The 13,290-nt window shown below is 41.4% G+C and overlaps 1 long non-coding RNA gene across 1 annotated transcript in view; it reads right to left on the reverse strand.

The window, feature by feature from the left end:
* Positions 1–218: 218 nt before the first annotated feature.
* Positions 219–13,290, reverse strand: part of LOC111819713 (uncharacterized) — a 55,686-nt gene continuing 42,614 nt past the window's right edge. Inside the window, exons 2-3 of the long non-coding RNA XR_002823283.1 lie at positions 8,355–8,417; positions 219–1,234 (exon numbers count right to left, since the gene is read on the reverse strand). This is a non-coding gene — a long non-coding RNA (uncharacterized LOC111819713). The remainder of the gene's footprint in view (positions 1,235–8,354; positions 8,418–13,290) is intronic.

Below are 13,290 nucleotides of genomic sequence, written 5' to 3' on the forward strand. Positions count from 1 at the left end.
CCTCGGAACGCCATTTGGAACTTTCATTTTGGCGCCTCCTGATTTGCAAATCTTTGAATCTAGTAAAACCCTTCTTTTATTTTACAGGAAAAAAAAATAATGCTCTTGAAGAATATTTCTAGATATGGTGAAATGCTCTCAATATAGCAGCTGAAACATGCAGGGATAAATTATTATGTGTTATTATCCCAATTTAAAAAAAAAAAAAAACTGTGTGAGCTTATATAAACTTTAAATGCTGGTTAAAAATACATTATGCTATGTTGTTGTTAGGTGCCGCGGAGTCGATTTTTGACTCGTGGTGACTGACTCCATGTGACAGAGTAGAACTGCCCCATAAGGTTTTCTAGGCTGTAATCTTCACAGAAGCAGATCGCCAGGTCTTTTTCCTATGGAGCCGCAGGGTGGGTTTGAACTGTCAACCACTGGGTTAGCAGCCAACTGCTTAATCGTTGCATCCCCAGGGTGCCTGACATAAGCTACACAGGATACATATACACAGTCAGTCTACAGACAGGCAAGGAAGCAATAAACATCACACTCAGCAGAGCAAAGAGGTCTGCAAGGGCCTTTGCCTCTATTGTAAACGGCTTATTTCTTTAGTTACATTAGTAGTACAAGGGGTTTTACATTATCCTTTATACCATTCTGTATGTCTAAAATATTTCACAGAGAAAAAAGTTCTAAAGTGAGTGGGTGTGTAATGACAGGAAGCAAACACATCAAAAGGTAGCTACTGTATTCAGGTGGGATTACTGATGAATTATCTATTGCTCACATTTTCCAAATTTTCTGCGAGGAACATATATTCCTCCTTTTCATCTTTTACATTATTTTTATTACTGGAAACTATTTTATGCCCACCCCTAGAACGTGATGTTTTTCGAGAAAGGATGTTTGGTCTCTGAGCAGTGCCCTCCAGTGGGGCAGCCCTCTGCACACCTGGCTCTCCCACCCAGGGCCTTTCCTGGGGCCTTGCGAATGCCCGGTTCTTTAGGCAGGCATCCCTCCCAGTTAGAATGTAAAGTAGAAAAGTGCTGTGGGGGAAGCAATCTCTGCCCAGCCATCCCACTCGCATTCTCTGACGTGAGAGAAGATTTGTAGGCGGCTGCTGGGACAGTCTCCACTCTGCAAATTGCTTTAAAAATTGTACATTGCTTTTCTTTCCCCCGGAATAGTTTGCCTTCTGTCATGCCCGGAAGCTGGGGGTTCAGCCAGTGGATTGGGTGAAGTGCTGGGAAAAAAAAAGAGACCAATTATAGCATCAACTAGCATGGACTTTCCAGTCAGAATTCACTTTTCATCAAGTGCTGGGAGTGGAGGAGGGTAGGAAAACAATTCTTTGGAGGAACGTCACCAGATTTTACAACCCTTCCAATTTCCTCTGTAAGAAGAATGTTTAACTTTGGGTCTTGGCTGGGCTCCATGGGGTCCATCCCCTGAAATCACACATCAATCTTTGTAAAATTTTCTGCAGTCCAGCACTATTACCAGGTTCCCAAAAGAGTCAGTGACTTCCAAACAAGCGAGGATCCCTGTTCTGTGAGAACCAGCTTACCCACTCCTGTTTGATCTCTATGTCCAAGTTCAACAGGAGGCTGGAGAGGAGTTTTTTAGGAAAACTCTCTTCCAGGCACCCGTCAGAACAGTCATTGGAAGCTTTAAAAGAAAATAAGAAGTCAGTGAGAATGTTCATTGCTATCCTCACTGAGACTTTCTGAGGGGCTCTATAAGTCACCACTTACTTTCGAATCAAAGGGGGAGGATTTCACCCATGTGAACCCCTCCTAGTTTCATATCACAGATGGATTTCTTTAAAGGGGGTACGTGTGCTGAATCCCGTATCACAGAAGGGAAGCTCACTGTTTTTTGTTTTTTTAAATCCATCAACCAGTAAGTATTTATCAAGAGCCCAATGAGTACCCAGCATTGGGCTGAGCCTCCACGGAAACTTGCCCGTGACCCCCGAAGACCCCGTCCCCTCCATCTAGCAACTTTTTGTTCAAAAACATCTGATAAATGTCTCTTCACTTATTAAATGGACTCAAACTCGAGGGTTACTAATATTACTTCTCTAAACTCTCGCATCCTACAGTATGTCTCATCCACTGAAGCCCACCTTTTTTTCAGATACTTTCCACTACACACAGAGCAGACTCAAAATATCCCTCAGTATCAGTGACAGTTAAGGGACTGTGACCCTATGGCTATCACCATTTAAAAGCACAAAGATAAAGTCCCTCTGAGCAGCCCACAAGGCCATTTATTTATCAGAACAATTAATTAGAATCAGATATTTATTTAGACATTGTTGCTTTTGTGGCAAATGTCTTCTTACGAGGGGCTCCACTCACCACTTCACTCAGCGGAACTGATCTGCATTGAGCGCCTACGAGATACGAGGTACTGAACATGAGTAACACTCCCTCCACGGCCACGTCTGAATCTGTCACACATTCTGTCATCTCCGTATGACTCTCACTGCCAGCAGAACCCGCAAAACACTAGTTTTCACGTCCCTCCAACAGCTTCTAGGATTCTTCTAACTTTACGAAAACTTATTACAAATATTCTGTGGCAATATATGGAGTATATTCTGCTCAGGGTTTGGAAATCTCTTTGTCAAAATTCAGGAAAAGTATCAAGTAAATAAGAGATGAATTTGACCATAGCTGAATCTCTATGCACAGCCCTGTCAATAGTAATGATGTTCTCTTCCATAAAAGTCTCTTAACTGTCATAAAACATGACCTATAATAAGATGACCAAAAAAGGAAACATCTGCATCTGTACAAGGAGAAAAGAAGGTGCTTTACTCATTATCTGATACTGAGATGAGCATAATGAGAAGACAAGGTCCTTTATGCATTCATGACAAAAACAAAAATTGCAATTCATAATTGCAAACACTCCTTTCATTTAAGAGAACTTGGCGGTTAAGGAGCCCTGGCGGTGCAACGGTTAAGCACTCGGCTGCTAACTAAAATGTTGGTGGTTCAAATACACCCAGGAGCTATATGAGAAAAAGACCTGGCGATCTGCTCCCATTAAGATTACAGCCAAGAAAACACAATGGGGTAGTTCTACTCTGTCACATGGGGTTGCTATGAGTCAAAAATTAACTCTATGGCACTCAACAACAACAGCAGTGGTTCTTTGATAAAAAGCTTCTAGAGACATATTTGCCTGAAAAATGAACACGAATATAGACTTGAGGAAAAAAGTATGATGAGGCATGATCTTAGAAATGACCTAGATTGAAGTCCTGCCTATATCCCCCTGGAGTTTCACTCTATCATTTGCAAAATGAAGGGACTGGAATATAAAACAGCTCAGGATCCTTTATATGTGGAGAATCAATTACTCTAATAATTTCCATAAACTAAAAAATACTCTAGATACAAAAAGCTTTTTGCTGATAATAAAACACCCAGTGAGTAAAGTAAAACCCAGAAGCTTTTGTCCTGTTACCATTGCAACATTAATAATTGGAACATGGAATATATGAAATATGAATCTAGGAAAATTGAAAGTTGTCAAAAATGTAATGGAACCATAAAGATCAATATCCTAGGCATTAGTAAGCTGAAATGGACTGGTATTGGTCATTTTGAATTGGACAGTCATACGGTCTACTATGCCAGGAATGACAAATTGAAGAGGAATGCTACTACATTCATCATCAAAAAGAGTATTTCAAGATCTATCCTGAAGTACAATGCTGTCAGTGACAGGATAATATCCATACGCCTACAAGGAAGACCAGACAACTATAATTCAAATTTACATACCAACCACTAAGGCCAAAGATGAAGAAATTGAAGATTTTTACTAACTTCTGCAGTCTGAAATTGATCAAACATGCAATCAAGATGCATTGAAAATTACTAGCGATTGGAATGCGAAAGTTGGAAACAAAGAAGAAGCATCAGTAGTTGGAAAATATGACCTGGTGATAGAAACGGTGCTGGAGATCACGTAATAGAATTTTGCAAGACCAATGACTTACTCATTGCAAATACCCTTTTTCAACAACATAAACAGTGACTATACACATGGATCTCACTGGGTGGAATACACAGGAGTCAAACAGACTACATCTGTGGAAAGAGATGATAGAGAAGCTCAATTTTATCAATCAGAATAAGGCCAGGGGCTGAATGCAGAACAGACCATCAATCGCTCATATGCAAGTTCAAGCTGAAGCTGATGAAAATTAAAATAAGCCACAAGAGCCAAAGTATAACCTTGAGTATATCCCACCTGAATTTAGAAACCACCTCAAGAACAGATTTGACGCACTGAGCACTAATGACAGAAGACAAGTTGTGGGATGACATCAAGGACATCATACATGAAGAAAGCAACAGGTCATTAAAAAGACAGGAAAGAAAGAAAAGGCCAAAATGGGTATCAGAAGAGACTCTGAAACATGCTCTTGAACATCGAGTAGTTAAAGTGAATGGAAGAAATGATGAAGGAAAAGAGTCAAACAGAAAATTTCAAAGGGCAGCTCTGGAGGCGACAAAGTAAAGTATAATAACGAAATGTGCAAAGACCTGGGGTTAGAAAACCAAAAAAGGAAGAAAACACTCAGCATTTCTCAAGCTAGAAGAACTGAAGAAAAAACTCAAGCCTCAAGTTGCAATACTGAAGGATACTATGGGCAATACTGAAGGAACAATGCAGGAAGCATCAAAAGAAGATGGAAGGAATACACAGAGTCACTGCACCAAAAATAATTGGTTGACATTGAACCATTTTAGGAGGTAGCATATGATCAAGAACCGATGGTACTCAAGGAAGAAGCCCAAGATGCACTGAAGGCACTGGTGAGAAACAAGGCTCCAGGAATTGACAGAATACCAGTTGAGATGTTTCAACAAACGGATGCAATGCTGGAAGTACTCGCTCATCTATGCTAAGAAATTTGGAAGACAGCCTATCTGGCCAACCAGCTGGAAGAGGTCCATATTTATGCCAATTCCAAAGAAAGGTGATTCAACAGAATGTGGAAATTATCAAACAATATCATTAATATTACAAACAAATAAAATTTTGCTGAGGATAATTCAAAAATGGTTGCAGCAGTACAGACAGGGAACTGCCAGAAATTCAAGCTGGATTCAAAAAGGACACGGACCGAGGGATATCTTTGCTGATGTCAGATGGATCTTGGCTGAAAGCAGAGAATACCAGAAAGATGTTTATCTGTGTTTTATTAACTATGCAAAAGCATTTAACTGTGTGGATCATAACAAATTATGGATACCACTGCGAAGAATGGGAATTCTAGAACATTTAATTGTACTCATGCACAATTACATAGGCCAAGAGGCAGTCATTCAAACAGAACAAGGTGATAATGAGTGGCTTAAAATCAGAAAAGGTGTGCATTAGGGCTGTATTTTTTCACCATATTTATTCAATCTGTGTGCCGAGGAAATAACCCAAGAAGCATGACTACATGAAGAACAATGAGGTATCCAGATTGAAGGAAGACTCATTAACAACCTGCAATATGCAGATGACACAACCTTGCCTGCTGAAAGCAGAGGACTTGAAGCACTTACTGATGAAGATCAAAGACCACAGGCTTCCGTATGGATTACACTTCAACATAAAGAAAACAAAATCCTCACAACTGAACCAATAAGCAAGCAACATCTTAATAAAGGGAGAAAAGATTGAAGTTGTCAAGGATTTCAGTTTAGTTGCATCCACAATCAACGCCCATGGAAGCAGAAGCCAAGAAATCAAATGATGTATGCATTGGGCAAATCTGCTGCAAAAGACTCTTTTAGCAAAGATGTCACTTTGAGGATTAAGGTGTACCTGACCCAATCCATGGTATTTTCAATTGCCTCATATGCATGCGAAAGCTGGACAATGAATAACGAACACTGAAGAAGAACTGATGCCTTTGAATTATGATGCTGGTGAAGAAGAACAAACAAATTTGTCTTGGAACAAATACAGACAGAGCGCTCCTTAGAAGTGAGGACGGCGAGACTTTGGACCTGTTATCAGGATAGACTAGTCCCTGAAAAAGGACATCATGCTTGGTAAAGGGTCAGTGAAAAAGAGGAAGACTCTTAACGAGATGGATTGACATGGTGGCCACAACAATGGGCTCAAACACAGCAACGACTGTAAGGATGGCGCAGGAGCAGGCTGGTGTTTCCTTCTGTTGTCCATAAGGTCGCTATGAGTCAGAGCCAACTCGATGGCACCTAGAGACAGCAACAACGATGACAACCTAGTAAACTAACCCAACTCCATCAAAATAATGATCCAAAGACTGGAAGAGACAAGCACCATCTGGTGAAATAAAGATGCTCAAGTACATTAACTGGATGCCAGCTTGGGCTCACTCCACCATGGCTGTTGGCATCACAGAACACCACAATAATTAAAATAACTAAAACAGCATTGTTTATGCTTGTAAATAAATGTCATCAGATGAGAATTCAATAATCCATGTTCAGTGAAGTTTCAAATTTTCACATTGGTTTTGGAAGACCTGATCCCCACCCCCTTTTTGTTAACACATGCGGAAACAGAGGCCCAGAGAAAGAAAGTTACTTGCCCAGGCTATGCCAGTATTAGAGGCAGGGCCAGGACCAAGACTCAGTTTTTAAATGTTAGCACAGGGGCCTTCTCATCTCATACCAGTGGCTTTCACAGTCTTGGTAGGGCAGAGAGACCAGGGCCTAATGTTAGAAGGATCCACCACGAGCAGTGGTTACATTTTAAGAAGGGTAAAAGACGAACAGACTTGGGGATCTCAGGGAGGGTCTGAGGTCCTCACTCTGGATAATTGGGGCATCAGAGGCCCTAGTAGGCTTGCCAGTTGCATCAGTGGGGAGACAAGGATGCCATGCAAAGAAAACTGCTGAAATTAAGCATCAAGGATGGCCTGAAAGATATAAGAAAACCTTTTTATCTCTATCATCACCAGCATTCAACTACCAAATCACTTAAATACCTTTTGGAAAGTTATGTTTGTTTGGGTTTTTTTGCTAAAATCATTTATTTGCTGTACGTAAAAACCATTTATTAAGCTGTATGATACTGACCAAGTTTTTCTAACATCTCTGAGCCTTGTTATCCTCCTCTCTAAAATGTGTCATTGTGAGAACTGTGGATATAATGTAAGTATATAGTCTGGCACAATGCTTGGGACCTACTGAGTATTCAATGCATCCAAATCATTGCTGAAATAGGGTGAAGAACATGTTTATTCTTATCTATATTTTTCCCAAATTAATATGCATAAATGTGAAAATATATGCTTTTTTTTTTTTAATGTTTTATTGTACTTCAGGTGAAGGCTTACAGAACAGATAGTTTCTCATGTAACAGTAACACACATGCTGTTTTATGACATTGGTTAACAACCCCACAACATTTTAACCCTCTAAATTCTCAACTTTTTTTTTTGTTTGTTTGTTTTGTTTTGTTTTTTGGTGAAAATACACATAGCCAAAGATACACCGTTTCAAAAATTTTTTTTACATACACATTTAAGTGACATTGACTACGCTCTTCTAATTGTGCTGTTATTCTCACTTAAGATGAAGGCTTACAGGACAAAATAGCCTCCCATTTAACAGTTACTACAAATGTTGCCATATGACAATGGTTAACAATCTCACAACACATCAACAATATCCTTACTCTACTTTGTGTTCCCTATCATCAGAAAATATATGCTTTTAAAGAAAAAAACTATGAGACCACCATTTGGTGGTGCCTAGTATGCACCAGACAATGTGTTTGGTGTTCTTACTTCTATCGTTTTATTTAATCTGCACATAAACTCTGTTAGGTTAAGTCTTTTCAACCCTATTTTCCAGATGATAAAATACAGGCAGAGAAAGGTGTCACAGAAACAGTAAGTGTGAGAATCCTGATTCAAACTAAAATCTGTTTAATCCAACACCATTCCGCCATGCTGTTAAAGACTTCTTCTGGCCTTTGGGCCATCCAGCTGCCCGAGTGGGGCCAACACACTAAGTGCCCCCAAAAGAGGAGGAACACCTGGCCCATCTTCTTGAACCAAACTCTAAAACAGCGGGTTGATCTAGAGTCTACCCAGATGTGCTGAATTCGTAATTTATTTTATGAGCGAAAAGACACAGATGATAGACAAGTTAGCTTGGAAGTTTAAGTTGGCCATGCAGCTTCCTTCTGTGAAATGAAATGCTCTTTCGTTAAAAGTTTTCTGTCATATCACAACTTCTACGGTCAGATCCTGGAAACCCACTTAAAGCACAGCATACGTATTAGCAAATATGCTCAGAGACGAGAGATGTTCCAAGCACGGGGGAGGCAGAACGCACTATACTTACACTTATGTCAAGACTACAAAGGCTAACAGCATCTTCATCTTGGGCACTCTGCTTCCGTTTACGCTGCAAAACAAACAATAAAACAAAGTTCAAATGTAAACAGGGATTACGGCTTTGATTAAAGAAAAAAAGCAATCAAACAGCACATGCAATTCTTATCATTTCTACCATGTTACCAAAAACCTTTAACCAAGCTACATAAATGAACAATTCGAAGAAAATCTGAGAAATTACAGGAAACTATTTAGCTCTGGGATAATTGGTATGCATAATTTTCTTATTCATGCTGCTATGGTTTATTTCTTTTTGTAGTTCCTTTTTTCTAGATGCTTCTGTATCTAGAAATTTAGACACAAATTTCAGATTCTAACTAGCCTGGAGGAAGAGACTAGGCTGGAAAGAAAATTTTATTCACTTAAAGATATTCCACTTTTAGAGCTCTTTTGTACTTGAATAATTAAAATTTCTTCAAAACCCCGTCCAAGGTTCTGATGAAAATGCAGAATCAGAAAGCTGGAAAGACGCTTAGATATGTTTTTCTCTAACTTTTCTATTTCATAGCCACAAAAGCTGAGACTCAGAAAAGTCATTACTCAAACCGAAGATAATTGTATCTGAAAAGAAGTTTTGCCTGCTTAGATGTGGAAAAATAATACATAAAATATATTGATATGAAATACTTTCTTTTCTTTATAAAAAGAAATGAAACTCCATCTACAACCACAATAAAAGCGCATCAAAAGATGCGTTCACCTTTTTTCCGCATCCCTGACTCAACGAGGCCAGTATTTATTAAGTCCCTAATCTGTGACTTAGGAGCCCTGTGGCACAGTAGTTAAGTGCTCAACTACTAACCAAAAGGTCGGCAGTTTGAACCCACCAGCTGCTCCATAGGAGAAAGATGTGCAGTCTGCTTCTGTAAAGGTTCCAGTCTTAGAAACCCTATGGGGGAGTTCTGCTCTGTCCTATGGTTGCTATGAGTCAGAATCAACTTGACAGTGGGTTTGTTTGTTTTTGTTTTTTGTAATCTATGACTTGCTAAGTCTCCTGATGCTATCTGACAGGAAGCTACCAATGGACCAGCATCGCAGGCATGAGGTGACAGCGGAGTTCAGAAACATCTGGAGTCTTCACCCTCAGAGAAGTCCACCTCCTCTGCCACCATCAGAGTCCTGAGATGGAAAGCTTGAACAAAGGCAGAGACTGGGAAGCAACCAGAACTGTCCTTTACTGTCCAGTTACTACAATTATTCTATCATTTCTTCACTTAATTCAACAAAGATTTGTTGAGCACCCACTATGCACCATGCCCTGTGTTTGCTCCTGGGAATGCAAAGGCCAGCTAGACACCAGCACTCATGATTAGAAACTCACATTCAGGTAAGAACCACAGATCTCGAGAAGATTAACTAAGACGTAGTAAGATCCCCCTTGGCACTTAGTCAAATGTCCTAGAGAAAGTGAATTCACCTCTCGGGCTCACCTTTTTCTCATCTCTAAAGTGGAGATGATGACATTAGTTTCTATTCTCAAAGAGGGAGAAGTAAATACAGTAATGATTTTATAGCTTAGTGGGGTGCCTGGTATGTAGTAGGTGCTCAAAAACACGCGTTAACTAACTCTGAAAGCCCAGGGACGGAGTAATTAGTTTGACCTTGGTGGGGATTGTAGAAGTCTCCCCAAAGGATGGGGCATTTGGATAGGCCTGAAGGATGAATAAGAGTTTGCCAGACAGAGATGGGGAAGGAACTGGGATCCTTCTGCATAGCCAGCTACCTAGATATTTAGAATATCAAGATCCAATACATTATTCCACTTGAGTAGTGGTACAGTGTGCAGCAGAATCACCTGAGGAAAAACTCAAAATGTCGATGCCAGTTGCCAGCCCTAGAGATGCAAAATCAACAATGCTTGGACGGTGCCCAGGAATCTCGCACCTTACCAAGCTCGCCAAGTGATTTTTAGGGGTGGAGAAAAGAGCCAAACGCTCCACTTAGGGGCTTTGCGGGGAGGCAATGCTGATGGCCACTCCGCACAACTTGCCACTCTTCAGGATACCTCACATTTATCCAGGGTCTTGATGCTGTAGATTCATCACCCAGATGCAATTAAAAATGGCACTGCGGTCGGTGTCAGAGAGGACAAGTCACCAGCTTACATTTATATGGTGACCTTTTAAGGCAAGTATGGCAAAGGATAAGAAAAGAGTCCTTGGCCTGACAGAGATTGGAGGAACCCCCAAGACTATGGTCCCTGGACACTCAGCTAACTCAGAACTGAAGCTACGCCCAAAGTCCACCTTTTAGCCAAAGAATAGACAGGCCTGTAAAACAAACAATAACACACGTGAGGAACGTGCTCCTTAGATCGATCACGTATACAAGAACAAATGGGTAACACCTGCCTAAAAGCCAACACGAGAAGGCAGGAAGGGGCAGGAAAACTGGACAAATGCAAACAGGGAACCCGAGGTGGAAAGGGGGAGAGTGCTGACACATTTCGGGGATTGCAACCAATGTCACAAAACAATCTGTATATAAATTTTTGAATGAGAAAATAATTTTCTCTGTAAACCTTCACCTATGGCACAATTAAAAAAACAAAAACAGAAAGAAAGGAGTCCTTCAGCATTGCAACGGTTAAGTGATCAGCTGCTAACCAAAAGGTTTGCAGATGGAGTCCACTCAACGGCACCTCAAAAGAAAGGCCTGGCGGTCTACTTCTGAAAAATCAGCCACTGAAAACCCTGTTGATCACAGTTCTATTCTGACACACATGGGGTTGCCCTGAGTTAGAATCGACTCGACCACAACTGGTTACTGGTATGGCAAGGGATGGTTCCCATTCTATGGGTAAATAAACTGAGGCTGGGGAGTTAAACAATTGGCTCAAAGCTGCCTAGGTACGGTGTAACACTCTGAATCTAGGATTCTAACTCCTAAGGCAAACCCTTCACATGCACCATTTAAAGCATGTGTGGCAATTAGGCTCTGTCTCACCTGCCACCAGGAAAGTCTGACAGCGTCTGTATTGAGAAGGACTGCATGCAGGGCAAATGGGAGAAACAACTGGAGTTGCTACAAGCTGCAGCGGGGAAGGGCCATGCCAGCACCCTGCTGCCCAGGGTAGACCATGTCCCTCCTGAGTTCAGCTTCTCTACCCTTGAAAGGGTACCATATTATAATGTGAGATCTTGGCAAGTGACACAAGGAAGCTGAGGCCCTGGGATGTTATCTGTGAAGTGAAAAGAATGCCTACCAGCTTGTGAGGCTCATAGATGATGTGTGTCTAGCCCCTAGAACAAGGCCTGGCACGTAGGCAGTGCACAATAAACCTCCTGTTACCAACAAATCTGTCTTGGAAGAAGTACAACCAGAATGCTGCTTAGAAGGAAGGATGGCGAGACTACGTCTCACATAATTTGGACATGTTATCAGGAGGGATCAGTCCCTGGAGAAGGACATCATGCTTGGTGAAGTAGAGGGTCAGCGAAAAAGAGGAAGACCCTCAAGGAGATGGATTGACACAGTGGCTGCAACAACGCGTTCAAGCATAACAATTGTGAGGATGGCACAGGGCCGGGCAGTGTTTCCTTCTGTTGTGCATAGGGTCACTATGAGTCAGAACCGACTCAATGGCACCTAACAACAACAACCACCTGTTATTTATACCCAACTGTAAGTGACACAGATGTATGCTGCTATTTATATCATCAAATTATAGAAGTTTATGGTGTTCCAAATCCATTCCTAGGGCTCAATGACGTTGTCAACATGACATTTTTAATAGTAGTCTGTTACCCCTAGAACAACCACCCATCTGCCAGTCTGTCATACTGTGGAGGCTTGTGTGTTGCTACGATGCTGGAAGCTGTTTCAAATATCAGGAGAGTCATCCATGGTGGTCAGGTTTCAGCCAACCTTCCGGACTGAGACAGACTATTAAGAAAGGCCTGGCATTCCCCTTCCAAAAGTTACCTATGGAAACTGTATGAATCACAACAGAATATTATCCAATACGGTGCTGAAGATGAGCCTCCTAGGTTGGAAGGCACTCAAAATACAGTAGCTGCAATGACAGGCCTGGCATACCAACGATCATGAAGATGGCACAATACCAGGCAATATTTCGTTCTGTTGTGTACGAGATGTCCATGAGTTGAAGCTCACTCAGTGGCAAATAACAACAACAACCACCCTTAGAAGCCCACAATGGTGAAGGAGAAGGAATGATAGGAAAAGGTTTTTCCTCATAGGCACACAGCCCTCTCCAGACCCACCCATCACATCACCCAGCATTGGAACCCAGGCCAGCAGGAGCTCACCTAAACCCAGTTCCTACAACACGCTTTTATGGTGCCTCAAGTGTCAAATACAAACACAAATGTCTTCTAGTTCCCCTTTTAATTAAGCCAAGGCCAGTTAATCTGGGATAGAATGATCTCCTTAAGAAGTCCACACGAGTTCCGGCAAAATGGCGCTCTAGGCAGAAGCACCACGCTGTCCCATGACAGCAAAGATCCGAAAAACTAAGCCAAACAGAGAATACAACAATCCTGAAACCGTAAAACATCAAATGAAGAGATAAAGAACTCAGCAAAGCATCAAACAGAGTGAGAAAACTGACAGAGAATGGAGAGCGAGCAGAGATTCATACAGAGGTCCCCAACCAGCTAACTCAGCGCGGATCCACCATCTTGGACTCCTATCGGAGGCCAGCAAACAGGGGGTATGAGAAAACTTCCCCAATATCATGAAAGATGAAAAGCTGGGCATCCAAGAAGCTCAACGAACCCCATATAGAAGAGACCCCAAAAGACAATCACCAAGGCATATCATATTCACACTTGCCAAAACCAAAGACAAAGAATCCTGACAGCAGCTCGTGAAAAACAAGAAGTCACATACAGAGGAGAAACAATAAGACTAAGCTCAGA

This window comes from Trichechus manatus, unplaced genomic scaffold (genome assembly GCF_000243295.1).
Source record: "Trichechus manatus latirostris isolate Lorelei unplaced genomic scaffold, TriManLat1.0 scaffold00001, whole genome shotgun sequence".
In the NCBI taxonomy this organism is placed as follows: Eukaryota; Metazoa; Chordata; class Mammalia; order Sirenia; family Trichechidae; genus Trichechus; species Trichechus manatus.